Source organism: Cygnus olor, chromosome 4 (assembly GCF_009769625.2).
Source record: "Cygnus olor isolate bCygOlo1 chromosome 4, bCygOlo1.pri.v2, whole genome shotgun sequence".
Lineage (NCBI taxonomy): Eukaryota > Metazoa > Chordata > Aves > Anseriformes > Anatidae > Cygnus > Cygnus olor.
In genome coordinates this window covers 56,592,410-56,608,717 of record NC_049172.1, presented here as the reverse complement: position 1 = coordinate 56,608,717, position 16,308 = coordinate 56,592,410, and the positions used below count along the sequence as shown (strand labels likewise).

Here is a 16,308-nt window from a genome sequence, read left to right as displayed (position 1 = left end):
CGTGATGAGACAGGAATTACATAGAGACTTCCCAGCATCCTTTTTCTTTTCTTTCAACTTTCTTCCTTGTATATGAATAGTGCTGCAATAAAAGTAATCGTGTTCACCATTTAATTGTTTTGCAATTAAAAGATTTTGTACTTTCTCTGTTCCTTTTACATAATGCTTAAAGAAAGTACAGCTTCATCTTTGAGGGTATGAAATAAATAAAAAAATCAGTGAATAGATCTAACTGCCTCTAAACAGTTCCATTTTTAGTTCTGAGTAACAGTTATATATTGAATTATACACAGACCACAATTTTACTTCTCCTTTGATCCAATAACCTATAATCATATTTAACAACCTAGGAAAGCAGTGTCACACACAGATTATAATCAATTTATTCAGATCTACTTTAAAGTAGTGCAAGTCCTGAATTCCTTAAAGTTCTTGAAGTATTACATCTTTTTTGGAAGGAACTTCAGCCCCAAATTTCTTTCTCCTACATCTGCCCAGACTTTCTGCTTTGTTTGTCCTGAACTGAAAAGAGAAACATCTTTTTCTACCGCTTATCTAGGAGAATTTGGACAAACTTCAAATGTAAATATTTGTGCTTTGAAAGTAACAGACATAAAGCTGATATAGTGCTAAATAATTTTCTTGGCCAGATGGCCAAGTGGCAGCAATGAAGTCAGCCAAATGGAAGAGCTACATTGAATTCTGGACTTCGCAATACAGGGCTGTTGTTGATGAGATTGATACATTGTTTTTGTGCTTTTTTTTTTTTTTTTTTTTTTTGAGGGCATTGACCAGAAAGTTTTCCTGTTAATGCCAGCTGGCTTTATAAAGTGCATGCTGCCTCATCCAATAAAGATCCCACACTATCTGTAGCCATGACAATATTGTTACCCATTATGTAGTTTTGTTTGGAAAAAGCAAAACAGCTTGGTATAAGTAGGGAAAGAGCAAATGCTTAAAGTTCAGACCAGAGTACATCGATTTATATCATCTGAGGATTTGACCTCTGTAAGCTTATCCGTTCACGTGAAGAAAATGAAAATTAATCCTGAAAGTTGCAAAGTTCAAAGTGGAAATCGCACCCATTCATCTATAAGTTGTAGTATGAATAGAGATAAAGAGTGCTTAAGAAACTCAAGCAGCCTTCTGCTATGAGTCCTTTTGAACTGGCTCAGGTGACTTCGTGCTGCAACACAATTTATGATGTAGATGTGAAGACAGGTGGAGATTTAAGCCTGGATGCATTTGCCAGAAGGGCTATTTTTGCTGTGTTCAGAGGCAAAATTTGAGGAGTTGTTTCCCTGGTGAATCATAAACGCGATCATCTCCTAGGAGAATCCCAGTACTGAACCTAACAGCATGGTTCATCAGAACCTGCAGGCATCCTGACCCTGTGGAAAATGACCACTTTAAATAAAGAGAGTGTTTTTGCTGGTGAATTTTGATATTTTCATTATATGATTCTTTTAGAAATGATGTGATATTTTCATTATGTGATTGTAATTTCTTTTTAAATGATGTTACTGTAAAAGCTAAGCTTTAGAATGAAAAAAAATCTGATTTTAATTATGTTTTGACTAAACAATATCATTTCTCTTTTTTTTTTTTTTTTTTTTTGTAATTATCCCATCTAATTATCCAAAAGCCTACATTTTATTTTCTGCATGACACTGCACAATGAAAGAATAAAATTACATGAAGTATCCAAAGCAGTTCTTGCTTTTGGTACTTAACAATTCTTTGGTAGTGGAGAAAATGAGAGGTGGTTGGGCAAAATTGGTATTTGTCTATATGTGACACCACGTAACAGATGATTTATTTCCACTTGGCACCTTTTTTATAACATGTTAATATTTAAAACTTCTTTGGAACAGACAGAAAGCATTAGATTGGGTCTCTTGAATTACAGTCACAGCATTAAACACATTCTTAGCTGGGTGTTTGAGGGAGTGCATAATAAGGATGAATTTGGCTGTCTGAAGAGACAGTGCTGCCTACTTCGAATCATCCTTCACTCACAGTACACGTCTGTGGGCCTGTGTTTCATTTCAGAAAATCCATCAGGCTGCTTTTTCCTCATGACCTTGAAAGTTACCCATCTGGTCGATATCTCTGGAATAAAGTACCACAAATTCCAGTTCATGAACTTGTTTTAGAACTTTCTTGAGTCTCAAACAGCGCACTCATCGGCAATGTTGAAAATGTTCTTATGATCAAAAAAATGCCTGTATACATGTGATTGACAGGAACGATTGCTGACTACATAAAAATGTAGATAATGAACTGTAATTTGAACTCACCCTTTATCAGACACATAAAAATTGTATGATAAATCCTTTGTTGTCTGTTGTATTTGACACATGCAATGAAAACCAGCCATATATTAAACCTAGACCATATTCCTTTCTACAACTTTATTTTCAGAATGCTTAAAGCAACTAACATCAGCTTTAGTAAATATATGTTTCTGATAATCAGAATTCATGCATGTTTCTCCCATGACAAAAAAAAAAAAAAAAAAAAAGCAAAGAAAGAAATATTAATGAATATTAGACAGTTTTTCTCTGCTGAGAATGTCTTGGAAGGAACAGGACTAGTTGACTTCTGGAGGGCCCTTCCAGCCTCAACTCTTCTGTGAATCTTTTGACAGGGAATCCTTGCGCCATTCTGTAGTTGCCATCATTGAAAAGTACACTCCATCCATCAACAGAAGAAAATATGTCTCCATATTTAACATGTTATTGCATATTGATGACTATCACACCTAATGTTTTGGACTTAAACTTTGTTAAATTGGTGATGAAATGTTACAAGTGTAACCATATTTTTAATATTCTTTATGCTAAGCAGTTCCAGAATACTTCAATTAGCTTGATTATTACAGCCTATCTGTAGTTGGGTGCTACTTAGGTAAATAAGACTACAGAGTTTTGGCTACTTTTATTATGAACCTTGCTTTTCGGTTTAAGCTTTACAATATACTTTATAAAATACTTTATGCATAATGAATGGATTTTTCTTCATAACTTTAATGGTTTTATTTAGATGAGAATCTTAAGAAGAGACTTTCTGAAAGGTGTCAGAAACCATTCTTGGACCTGAGTTTGAAGTGAAAGATAAAAGTGATTTTGATTTGGAATGTGAAAATGAAATGTAGAAATCTAGTCTTAGGATAATAGAAGAATGCACATCCAAGAAATTAGCAGTGTCCCCACGGTTCTTTTCCAGGCAGTCATGTCTTTGCCTTTCTTCAAAGTCATGTTTTTGCTATTAACTGGCTAGAGCACGTATCGATTAACACATACCAGATTTATTTTTCTAAGAAAACACAATTTAAAAGTTGTTTTCATACAACTTCACCAGCAGGTTTTGGTGAGGAGAAAAAAAAAAAAAAAAAAAGTTCTGTTACATTTCATTCTCATTCAGTAAAAATTATGTAACAAATTGGTTTTAAGCAATTTTGCAGATGAATATTCCAGTACTTCTAGTGAACCTGTGTGTTTAAAGAACCTTTACTGTATTAGCTACATTCCCAAATAATTATTTACATTTTAAGTAAAATGTAAGACTATTTTCATATTTCAACAGCTCTCACTTAATTAATATGCTTCAAATGACATCCCTGACAATTACAAAATAACCTAAAGAAATAGGTGTAATTTTTCAGATGGTCATAATAGGAGATGTACTTACTTTTTGAAAAATGTATTTTTATTTGTGTATTTGGGATATTCCTCTAGGAACTAACTTATTGTCTGTAAACATCTCCATTTAGTTTGTATTTTAAAGTAGCCATTGAATTCTATATTGTTCTGCAAACCACTACACTGAATATTTTCCTACAAAAAGTATATTCTGATTTTGCAGTAAAAGCAGTTTAAAGGTTTTCCAGTAGAAATGTAAAATACAAAAATCAAACACATAAAGTAGCAACAACAACAACAACAAACACTTACACCTTTGGCTGTCTATGCGATTAACCTTGGAGTATAGTTCTGGACACAGACTTCATCCATTATTTTGTCTGTAACTACCTTTTTATCATTTTCCTCTTCAGTTACTTCTTCTAAATGTATTTCTTCCAACAGTCTGTTTTTCATAATGAAAGCGCATGCAATCCTGATGAAAATTAAATTGTATTATTATGTTCATTCATGCCTCTTTTTCCCCCATTAAATCTGTACTGCATTTTCAAATACCTATTTTATGAATAAAACTAACCATTTTCCATCTCAAGGCCTATATTTTGAACCTGTGGCATGTTTATTACAAAAGTTGCATAGCTACAGCATTCACCAAGAACATCATTTGTTTGATCTAACTTTAGTGTTAAAAAGTGTCTAAAAGTTAAGTAATTTAAATTACTTTATATTCAGTGAAAAATATTTCCATTCTCTTCCTATTTCCAATATCTTCCTAGATGGGATATATTTCTATATTTTTGTCCTTCGACTTTCTCTAGAGAAGCATAGTTAATTGTCTTAGATTTTTATACCTTTTTAATTGGTCATGATACAAAATGTGTCAGTCCTTAAGTCGACCCTTCAAAAATCAATGTACTTCTAAATTTAATACATTTAGAGAACAATTTGGACAGTCTAGCTGAATGAACAGTAAACAGATATAGGGGACTACATGATGCATAATAATACTAAAAAAATCGAGCCTATTACCTAATTTTGGAAAACAGTTTGACTGCATATGTTGCAAAATATGTCATCATTGATACAGTTTTGGTGACCAGTAAAAAGAAATGCTTATTCCTAATCTCCCAGAAAGTGCATGAAAATCTGTGTTTACATACCTGCTGTTTTAGACTTGAAATGCCTGACTTACATATTAATGTATATTTAGAATTTGATCCTATTCTTCTAGGAGTTATTGCTGAATTTTCCTAAGATTAGATATCATGACTCTCATTCACGCTGTCCAGCATCTCTTGTGAACAGGCATTAAAAAGAGAATATTCTCAATAGTATTAATAATTAATCTTTTTAATAATGATAGCAGGTAAAGTCAATCAAAAGGTGAGGTTTAAGGACTAAAAAGTTCCACTTGGATTTGATGTATGCATTAATAATTCAAATCTTTATTGATAGCTATTTTTTCCCAATTTATCTAATGAGTTCTATATAGAATACTATGGTCTAATAGCAATGTATTAAAAATGTTTCATCTCAACAGCAGGATATTTTTCATTACTTAGAAGAAGTTACATTCTGAAATACTTCACTTCTTATGCATCAATGCTTTCTTATTACTAAACCTTGGCGTTTTGAAAGGTTTGTTTATGCTTTAGCTATCTGGATCTGTGATTTCAATGGCATTCTGACAAATGTGGACATAAGCCTCTCTTTGTGCAGAAAAACAAAACATACAAAAAAATTCTAAAAAGTCTATGCCTACATTAGGAAATAATGGCACAATAGAAATGGACCTGTGTGGTAAAACTGTGGGTACTGAGGCTTGTTTTTATACTGTATGCTTTTTGTATTTTCTTTGGACTAGCTTTAGTCTGATCCTGTAAACTGAGCTCCTGTTAGTTCAAGCTATCTAGGTATGCTTTTAGCTCACATCCGTCATTTTAATTGGATTCCAAAAGAGTCCAACTTACTTGCTTCAGAGTAGTTCTTCCAAGGATAGCGAGGTGCATTATTTGGGGACAATGAAGAGATTAATTTCTATAGCTCATACCTAATCTGACCTAAAATTTTAATGAAGAGTTATAATACAATACTGTATAGACCATGTACTTCTATTGTGAACTGTTCCGTAGTTATAAATATATATATATATGTACACGCGTGGACATACATATATGTATGCATACTTACATGAAATAGAATGTGTGCAGGACCTCAAATGATATATACATGTATATTAGTATTGCTTAATTGGATTCATTTTATCTATCACATCTCATTTAGACCCACTTTGACCACAGACAACAAAAGGATCATCATCCTACAAAAATGTGTGTGGACAGTCTTTCTGGTCTTATCCTTTCTCTAAGGGCAGCTTTGCATATATAACTTTGGAAGTAGGACTCTGAACTTGCACATCCCATTTTAGGGCTTTGTAGTGCCTGATAACTAGGCTAAAGAGTTATATTGTTTTTCCTTGGAGCACATTATTTTAATAATATTCCAGTTTCAAGAGAAGCTGCTCAGGATTTCAACCCAAATATCTGCATGGTTGAGATGATAGGATGTTTTCTAAAAACACAAGAATTACTGCAAGCCTCAGAAAATTCTTTACTACTGTGTGTACATCAAAAATATCCATGTTTCTCATTGCAGATCTCTTTCAGGAGAATTACTCTATTTTAGGGTTTGTATTTTTGTTCATACAGTGAAGGGGTGGGGGATGGAGGGGAACACAACAAATCTGTGTAATTTTTAAGGGTAAAGAAAGAGTAGGTAGATAGGAATATTACTTAGAATGAGGGACCAGGTAACAGTACCATTGTAAATTAAAAATAGGGCAAGTGTGGGGCAGAGTGTGTGGCTAGTTGTGGGCATGGAAAGAATTGAGCAGTATAGCACTGATTAGCAGTGGGACCAGTATTTATGTGTGCACAATTAATAATGAATGAAGGATGGAAGTTGGGTAGTTTTTTTTTTTTTTTACAGAGAATAATATTTGAGACAATGAGAAAATTTAGAATATGCTCTAACAATGTAGAAAACAGATGAGATAAAAATTTTTCGTACATAAGCTGTGAGTTAGGATGTAACAGAATTAACAGTCTCTGTGAACTGATAACCCTGGACTAGTAAATTCTCTGCTGATGGGCAGAAGAAAAGAAAAAAGTAAAACAATAACAAAACCAAAAGAACTCCAGGAAAACCACCTTTTCCAAAGATGTCAAGAAAAGACAATGATCCGGTCACAGAAAAGTTGAGAAGTGAAGAAAGTGTTAGCCATTATGAAGGTAGAAGTAGCAAGTAGAAGGTACCTGAATGACAATTAGCTAAATAGATATTATTCCTCCATGTTAACAATACATTTTAGTCAAACAAATGTACTCAGAAAAATTTAATGGAACTTTTTAGAAAGAGTTGGAGTGGAATACTGAAATCTAATGAATGAGTTCAGAAAAACGATCTAGATCCACTGAAGTTGTGCTTAATCTACATGAAAGATTTAGGACAACCCCTTTTTAAAGAAAATAGAATAAAATGGGATAGAAATCTTACTTCATGTCCTATTTGTTCTTGGGAAGACAAAGTGTTGCTTCCACTACTTTCTTGTAGCAGAAATATCAGTGCTTCAGGGTCACAGATGGCTGGTTCTTAACAATTCTCAAACAGTGGGATACTGACATGATAACTTGACAATAAATGTATTTTCATGAGCAGGCGAAAATATAATGGAATTATTTTGACCATCTCTGCCACAGATTCTCATTTGTTCTTGGTTTCTTTATGCTCATCTTTCAATAGGTACCAAGAAGAGCTCTTGCGAAATGATAAGAATATTGGCTTTGTTAAAAGCCTTCTAAATCTTGCTTAATTTTTGTAAGTGAACTTGTGTGCTATATTTTGATAGGAGGATTCTGTCATAAAACAGTATTATGTCTTTGAGACAGGGATGCTTTTCATATTTTTAGTGTCTTCTCTGTTGATGGAAATAATAAGCATGGTTTTTGTTTATTTACTTGTAACAGAAGTGAAAGTAACTAGGAATCTACTTAATGATCATAGCCAGGTGAATGTAAAGGATTTTAGGCTGCTCAGAAATAATTGTCATGATTCGGAAAGGCAAATCTGGATGATCAGTGAGATAAGATATTTGGGAAAAGCATTGAACTTAAAAGGAAAAACATGTTTGGATGCTACAGAAAAGATGCCTGTAATGTAAAATGCATTCTGAAATATTTTCCCTGAATATCAAATCTCAACATGTACCCTTGGGCTTAGGCAAATAGATATTAGTGAATTTGTATTTCCTGTTTATACAGAGCAAACAAAACATGCTTGTGGCTCATGACCAGGAGCCCACATGCAACTGCAATTCAAATTAACAAAGATGCTACCAAGAGTGAGGGCAGTGATGATGGAGAGTGCTTCTGCTGTCTGTAGAATTCTTCCCTGATGGCTGGGCTAATCTCCCTTTGTTGCAGGTGATGCTAGCTAGAGAGCTTGTAATATCAAAATATTTCTAATTTTTTTCAACTCTTGTTTGAAATTGCAATTGTTACTGCCTTTTGCTGAATTTAAAAGAAAAAGTTGGTTATTCTTATCAGTGTGTTTCTTCTATTCTTCCCTCCTGTTGTAGTACTTGTCTTGGGTTTTTCAGGCTTCTCATTGAAAAATAATGCCTGTTTAATTTAATTTCCTGCCAATTTTATATTAACCACAATGGTAGAAACTTAGAACAGTACAAATATGTAATTTGAATGGGGGAAAGAGTTGTGTGGGTTGAATCTATTCATGCAGAATAGTAATTGTTCATTAATATTTTGTTTGTCTTTCAACAAGCTTCCAGCAATTAAGAATGAATAGAAAGAAAAAGATAATGACATGTTTTATCAAAATTCAAGGGCTTAAAGAAACACTTTGAATTTATGTGATGAGTTGATGTAACTCTTCTGCTTTTTTTTCAGATCTACCCTATATGTATCTCGCAGTTGCTGTGTTAGTCTTGACATTGATTGACTCTGTGAAGCTAAATGGAATTATAACATTATTTAGGTTTGACTCATCACCAGTGCTTTTTGTGCTTTGGCACAAACTCTAATAAAAAAAAAAAAAAAAATCCATTCAAATATAAGAAAAATCTTTGCTATGAGAGTGGCAAAATGTTGGAACAATGTGCCCAGAGAGGCTGTGGAGTCTCCTTTCTCGGAGATACTCAAAACCTGACCAGACATGTCCTTGGGCAAAGTGCTCTTGGTAATCCTGCTTTAAGCGGGGAGGTTGGGCTAGGTGATCTCCAGTGGTGCCTTTCAGTGTAAACTGTTCTGTGGTTCAGTGAAAAATCTGAGCTAGATAGATATTTGGCCAGCTTAAATCATGGCTGAAGACATCACGCGCCCTTTAAAGTGGGAAGTCATCCAATATGAGAGTTAGGGAAAAACAAGAACTTCAACTGCTGATCTTCCTGGGTTTTGGGTAATGCCCATGCTAATACTGGGTGAGCTAGTAGAACTATTTAAAACAATGTATCTTGCTTTAGCTTGGTACTCGGTTTGGGCTAATTTTTTATGCTTCTCAACATATTAAGTTGCTTCTTGGATCGCTTTTTACAGTTGTTTAAAATCTTTTCAAAATCCTGGTGCTGTTGAGATGAATGTGTTGCAGCAGCAGGGAGGCCTGATAGAATCTTGCTATTTTTATCCAAGTGCTAAGTAATGAAGAGAGAAAATTGCTAACTGTCCCTTGTTACACTTTAGAGCATCCACTTTGTATCCAGAATCAATAGTGAGGTAACTTGCTGAGAAAGGGTGAAAACCCTCGCTCTCAATTAACCATAAAAAGAATTGAGTATTCCACCCCGCCGCTGAAGCAGGTGAACCAGGATTTGAACCAACTGTATTTACAGAACTGATAATAATTTCTATACAGAAACTATGATAGAATATCATCCCTGAACAATGTGAAGTAGCAGGAAATAAGATGCAAAACAATAATTTCAGAAAATGAAAGGAAAATCTTTATCGTAATGGAGAAGAAGTGTCACGATTAAGCCTTATTCAGCTATATGGTTATATTGCTTTCACCTAGTCTATCCACAGACTGTCTCTTGATTCCTACCTCTGAAATTAGGATTTGTCATGAATTGAAATACAATTTTACTTTCTAGCTTGGATAAAGAAGAGTTAATCAATGCAGACTATGATAAGCTCTGTACCACAGAATAAGTCAGTATTTGGCATTGCAGAAGTTTTTGTTCTGCTGGTGAGAGGAAAAGAAAATATCTGGTTCATGAAGTACAGCTGAAACAAGGAAGAACTGGTGATTTACCTTTGGGGTATATTGCAAGGGTGCATTTTTTTCTCCATGATCTGATCATCTCCATGATCAGATATAATTTGGAATAATTCTACATGCTGTTACCAGAAAATTAATCAACCTTCAAAGGGAGAAAATAATCAGATCTCTTGCATTCCTATAAAGTGTTGTTTGCTGTGAATCCAGTAAGGACTATTGTTACTAATGATTGCTATGAAAGTAGTAAAGGCTAAGGATTGCTGTTTTGCTAGGAAAGACAAACTGAAAACTAGTGGGCTTATTTGCGTAAAAGCAGCTCTACCGTGTTCATTCACAGTTCTGGCAGATGGAGCTGTGTTAATGGTGTGGACTGAAAACGGATGAAGCTAAACATAACCCTCTCCTCTCCCCACATGGGCATGTGCCTTAGTTCGTCAGCACCTGGAAATTTTTCATGCCAGTTTTTCTGTGAAATGTTATCAATGGAAACAAATTCAGGATGTAGTCTGTTTCTCCTGGTTACAGCATGGTTTAAATCCTTGTTCCTGACATTGCAATAAGTGCCAGAGAAAAACAGTATTTTACCACTAACTTTTTGAAGATATTATTCCTGATATCTATCCTTCTTCTCTTCAGTTTGTCTCATTACTATAGTGTTTTCTTTAAAACCTCAAAAGTTTCACCAATTGGGATCTAAACAAAGATTAGGCTGCATAGGAAAAAAAATTCCTGTTTACATTTTGTTTGTTTGTTTTTATTTTGCATTCATAGCAGTTGATGTATAAATATCATTTATTGTGTATCAGCATTTTAGTGCTCATAATTTTCTTGATAGGGATTAAATTTCATTTAACTTTTAAATGTTCATGTTAGTAATAATTAAAGGGCTCCTATGTTTTATATACAGTACAGGTCATTGCCCTTTTCAGAGGCATTTTTTAGCAATCCTATAGTTTTGTATTATCAACTTTAAGATATAATCATTTGTCATTGTAAAAATGTGTACCATAATTAAATTCTCGCTTTAATTTTCCAAGTATATAAAAAATCAGTGTCGTTTATGACCCACAGTTCTGTCTATTGCTATGTTTATTCAAATTATACTACCTAAAGTATATGGTGTTTTATATATGGTGTTACTGTAAAATGCAGTAAGGATATCCAATTTTTTCTGTTCTTAAAATCCATTAAATTCATCAGATGCAGTGTTTGTTAACTACATAGGTATAAAACATGTGTTATTATCAATATCTGTTTCTTTTAGTCAGCAAACACAGGCCATGGTGTTATTCCATGAGACATGAAGAACTCAAATTTAGCAATACATTTGCCAAAGAAGACTTGGTTCTCAGAAGTAATGCAATATAGAAGTCAGAACTGTGATATTTATACTGGCAGTAGAAGTGTAATTAATGCTGCAGAATAACAATTAAACATGTACATCATTCATTGGGAAAAGATTTCACCAGCATTATATCATACTCATTAATATTCCATGGAACGCGCTATATGGGTTCTACTGAACTGAATGTTACTTGTGTTAGTTTCGTGTCAGATAATTCCTACTCAGTTCAGCACTTGAGAAAAAAAAAGCAAGATGAACATCTGGATCTGTTTTAAAGCACATTATTAATAACTAAGTAAAGGCATGTCAAATTTCTCTTAGTTTAGAGAATAATTCATGATATTCTTACGGATTTTCAGCCTTATTTATAAAACAATCCAGTTTTGCAACTGTCCTGTATATTCTTCTCTATATGCCATCTAGGAACAACATATATTCTTTAAAGAGTATGGGAAAGGAAATAGGAAGGTCCTACATTCTTGATACTGGTTTCCAAAACATACTTTAATTGACAATACTACTATTAATGTGATAACCAGGTGTTTGATGCTTGTGATCTAGTGAGGACAGATTTTAAGAAAAATGGAAAAAGGGTTAGAAATGTTTAAAATTTGTGATGGTTTCTTTTAATTCCAGTGTTAAGTTGCATCCCTCTGGTTCTTGTAGTAACTGCAGATGATGTAGAGTGTTTATGGTGCAGTGTGTCTTGGCTACGAGATTATATCTGAAAAAGGAGGCGGAACATTTACTAAATGAAACCATAAAAACCTTAAGCAAAACCCTAAAGAGAGAGTGGTAATATTTGTCTCTAATGTGAAATTTCAAAGAGGTTATCCCAAACTAGTCTTTTGAATACTTTGTAAGTAGGACCACTATTCAGGTATGTTGTAACTATTTACGATAGGCTTTGCATCCCACCCTTGAATTCTTCGAGGTTTCCAGTGTCTCTAAGCATCATGCTCTCCAGTTATCTACAGTTACCTACAGTGCAGGTGTGATTTTCCTAGGAGATACCTGAATAAGGGGCAGAACCTTCATATTTCAAGGGTAGGTTCTGTTGAGCTTAGCTCTGATTTGCAGTGCATTACCTTTACTACTTCAGAGGTAGTCTGTACCCAAAGGTACTTAGCATCTTTTAAACAGTGGTTCCTAAACCGTGGCCTGTGGTTCACTGGGAGTCTGAGAGTTACCAGTTCATCACATGGCTATATACATATAGGTCTATAGGGCCTTTCAAATGGACCTTCTTATGCTTTCTCAATGAATTTGGTAACAAGCGAACAAAGCAGCTGTCTGTGGGAAATTATGAGCATTGCCTCCTTAATTTGCAACTTTTCTAAACTTGTCACAGTATCTCTAGCAGTTAATTCCTTACTTGAGTTATACTGTGATATTCAGGAATAACCTGTGGGACAAGGTCTAAGTAAATCCAAATTGTGTGAGGTTCTCAAAGTTTATATCGTTGGTCCAGAACTTAGTAGTAATTGATGCATATATAGCTACAGCATACAGTGTCTCATTACATGATGGTTTGGTCTGTCAAACAGTTCACAGCCTAAGTACTGACCAAAACAAGGATTTGTAAAGTTATTTTTGTAGCGTCAGTATGATCAGTGAAAATGTATATCTTTAACTCTAGTCAAGTGGAAGTTTTGGATCCGTTTTAATATATACATTAGCTATCATAAATTGTCAGTAAAAAGCAAATTCTGAAAATGGAACTTGGCTAAACACTTTAAAAATTGCTGGTCTTGCACCTGTTATTGCTAACTTTGTTCATTTTTTTTCTGAAATGTATATGCTACATATGTGCTTACCAATACATATTAAGTATGTTTACTAATATTCTATAATATTTAATATGGGAGATAATGTACTGTATGTGTGATTCCACAAAAGCTTGTCATTTCAAAGATAAGCTGTGTGATTTAAGCTGGATCTTGTTTTAAAGCAAAATACAGTTTCCTGTTGAGAACTAGTATACGAATATTCCTTACATACCTAGATGCCTTAACTGAAAGCAGATTTCTTCCACTCCAAGCATATATATGTATTGCCACTAAATACTATTTAGCATACTATGTATATATACCCATATACCACCCATAGAGCCTGATCCCCTGACTGCACAGAATATGTTACAGCCAGAGAGTGTGCTCACTGGGGAGCCTGCCAAGAAGGGGGAGACTGCAGGTTTGTGATTTCTTGCAACACAGGGCAGACAGCTCTTTCATCTGCACTAGGAAACTCTGCCTGAGGAAGCATCAGAGACCCTCTTCTCCAGGGGCATAGAGTCCCCATCTACTGACCTAGCCTGATGTTTAGGGAGATTTGCAGTTTGCTAGGTGCTCAGATGCAGGATGGCTTGGAGAGACTCCTGAGGCTTATTCACCTTCAGACTATCAACTCTTGCTCCTCATCCACCTGGGCACTGGTGACAGTGCTAGGGATCACATTGACTGTATCAAGGGGTGGCTACATGTCTCTGATGGGAGAGGGTGAAGAGCATGTGGGACCAGGTGATGTTTTTGACACTGAAAGGCTTGGGAAGGAGCAGATAGACCCCGAGGACCAACAGCTGGTCTTGCGAGAAAGGGATTTCACTTCTAGATCTTTAAACTAGGAATGGCTGTGGAGGGAAATCAAAAAGTAAGGAAGCGGTGGGCAGGGGTGGGCACCACTGGGTGCACGGTGGCAGCTGCAAGAGACACTTCTGCAATGATAAAGCAGGGTAAATGTAGGGGCACCTCCAGCATGCCATATGTATGCAAATGCAAGCAGACTGGGAAACAAGCAGGAGGGACTGCAGCTCTGCATGCAGTCACAGAACTACAGCTTTGTTCAAATTACTGGGCTGATCTGAGAATAGTCAAATTGGAAAGAAACAGCAGAGCCAGCTTGCAAGATATGAAATACTGTCTTTGTCTGGCATCTTTTTATATACTTAGAAGTCAACCTGTGGAGAGCACAAGAAAGGAAATGATTGTTTCCAAAAGCAAAAACAACAATGAAAGAAATGATGGAAGAAAATTGGTTGTTCACCTCTAAAACTATAGCTTAGATAAATATACTTGATCTTCACATTGATTTAGTTATTTCTCTGAGGTAATTTAATGTGTGCAAATTGTCGGTAATACAGTACACAACCTATTAAAATATGAAAGTGTAATGCAAATGACACAGATATTTTGTGGGACATGTTATTTTAAAGGTCTTTGTCCTTCCATCATGATTTAAAGTCAGTTGGAAAGGTTTTAGAATTCTTGTGCAGCTCAACAAATGGCTTCCTTCTGAGTACTTGGGGAAGAGAAAGATCTTATTGAGAATCTACAGGGAAAAATATTAAAGTTGTATATAGTAGATCTAGGGTCTTAACCTAGCAGTTTTAATCCTCCTGTATGATTTATATTGTTTCCTCATACTTCAGTGAAAGGAGCAGCAAGTCTATTTTTAATGTGCTCTTTTAATCTGCGTTATTTGTGCTCTCCATTCTTTTGTTTTGCTCCTCTATTCTCCTCGCATTTGATATATTATGAAGCCTTAAATTAAATTGCTATAAAAGCACTTTCCAGCTGAAGAATAGGAAACTTTAAAAGGTCAAAGACTCACTAGAAGAATATCATGACTTGTAGCTTAGAATTTTCTCATATTTATAGCAACATTATAAAGTTCTGATCTACTTGTGCCAAGAAGGCTTAGTGTTATATTTGTAGTTCTGCCTCTTTATCATCAGCATTGAATATTATATCTAAACAAAACTGTAAAAATACTAATTACGATTGAAACTCCAGCCCTCTACTTCTAAATGTAATGTGGACTTCTGTTCATCAGGACTTGTATAAGTGGCTGTAGTTGCTGTTTCTTCCCTTCTGTTGTGCATACACGTTTCCACTTTATAGTGTGACGAGAGGTGCCAGTAGGGGTGATGCATGCCTATGTCTCATTCTAACATAGTGCTGGAAACACATCTGATATGAAGACAGGCAGTACCCTCAGACCTCACATTCTAAACACGGACGTCTGCAGAGTGTCTTATAAAAAGGATCAGTTGGTATTTGTTTTAGAAGGTGCTTTCTAGAATATGTATATATCTGCATGCACATATTATGTATGTATGTAAACACAAATAAATGTGTATATATGTATATAATACATATATGTATACATATATACAATATATGTATATATGTATATAATACATATAATATATAATATATAATATGTATATAATATATGTATTAATGTAATGTATATAATATGTACACAGTATTTGGACATACAAATCTACGTGGTGAAATTAGGTACTTTATTAGAATATCAGATGCTTTTCTGTGTTTTTCTAGCCTTGTTAACAGTAAATGTATCATTACTGCTGAAGTGCAGTTTAAATCCTAGGAGAATCCACTAGTTTCTTACTGAATATCCCGCCTGCCTTTAGTGTCCTCAGAAATGTTGAAGGATCCACTCTCCCACTTCCTGGAATATTCACAAATGCCAAAGTTCAGCGTGTAGACTTCTAGAGCAACAGTAATATCTGTCATTTTGAATGAATACAAATCTATAACAATCTATGTTTGTACGGTCCCAGTGGAAACATGTGGTGTCAGCTGTACTTGCAGTACTTTAAAGACTTTATTAAGTTAGCTGGCAACACACCCTTTCTCCAGGCACTGAATTTTATGGCAAAGAAGCTAAGAGACTGAACTCGTACTTCTTTTTCCCTTCCCCTTCCCATTTCCCCCTTCTTCTCTCTCCTCACCCCCCCCCCCCCCCCCCCCCCCCCCCCCCCGCCAACTTTTTGGTGTCAACTAGCTTCTAAAACCACAGGAAATGATTTTAAAGAAGCATTATGGATGTGTTACTATGTTGCCAATTCCCACAATATAGTTTACCTGTGAGCATTTATACCCACCCATACCCTCTTATACATACTGTCAAGTACTTTTATGCAGTCTGATATAAACTCCATTCAAATTATTACTATTGAGTAAGGGAAACTGAACAGAATTTATAAATAATTGTAAAATA

General features: G+C 34.9%; 1 protein-coding gene across 7 annotated transcripts in view; it reads left to right on the top strand.

The window, feature by feature from the left end:
• PCDH7 (protocadherin 7) overlaps nucleotides 1–16,308 on the top strand; it is a 284,971-nt gene that overhangs the window by 120,495 nt on the left and 148,168 nt on the right. The gene's annotated exons all lie outside the window — the stretch shown is intronic.